We start from the raw sequence: 824 nt of genomic DNA on the forward strand, positions 1-824 counted from the left end.
AATTCAATTTTTATTCATAAAAACTCTTAGAAATATGAAATTAAAAAAGTATTTCATAGTTTAAAAATTTCAAATAACTTAAAAATTAATAATGATAAAATAGTAAAAATATATTTCGTAGAATAGGTGTTTTGTAATAATTTAAAATTATATAAAAAATAAATATTATTATTAATATGAAACGATAAAGTTTTTAAGATAGTAGGTGTTTATTTTTAAAATAGTCATTCTATGTTCACTATAACTTATAAGTAAGGATCGGATTTATATGTAAATACATATTTTTACTGTGACTTGATAAATAAATTTAAATAAGTAATAAATTCGTTTTAAGGAATTTCCAATAAAATGAACTCTATTTTATTTTACATATTTTGCTATAAGAACATGTTTTTACATATTTATTAATAATTTCATTTTTTTCTACATATTTCGAAAATTTGTTCATTTATGATTTATTAATAGCTATCAAAAGTATTCTCTGCAATGGACGTTCTCCTGAATTTTCATTGAATGTAGAACTTACTTTTTCAGACATAGTCAAAATGCAATACTGTCCAATAACATTAGTAGAAGTCGAAAGATTATTTAGTTGTTATAAAGCAGTTTTATGACCAAATCGAAAGTCTTATAAATTTAAAAAATTTAAAAATGGGTGTGATCATAAATATAATCAAGATAATTAATTTTTTTCATTTTTTTTTAGTTTTTTTTTTATTTATATTTTTTTCATTTTCTTAGTAATTTTACTATTTAAAATATAATTTGTTTCATTAGTAACTCATATGAATATATTAAATAATTAAATATGATTAAATAAATCA

General features: G+C 18.0%; 1 pseudogene; it reads right to left on the reverse strand.

Annotated features, from left to right (window-relative positions):
- The window catches only part of LOC112593859, a 3,275-nt pseudogene extending 2,737 nt beyond the window's left edge, over positions 1–538 (reverse strand).
- Positions 539–824: the final 286 nt, after the last annotated feature.

Source organism: Melanaphis sacchari, unplaced genomic scaffold (assembly GCF_002803265.2).
Source record: "Melanaphis sacchari strain LSU unplaced genomic scaffold, SCAv2.0 Contig2106_pilon_pilon, whole genome shotgun sequence".
Classification (NCBI taxonomy): Eukaryota; Metazoa; Arthropoda; class Insecta; order Hemiptera; family Aphididae; genus Melanaphis; species Melanaphis sacchari.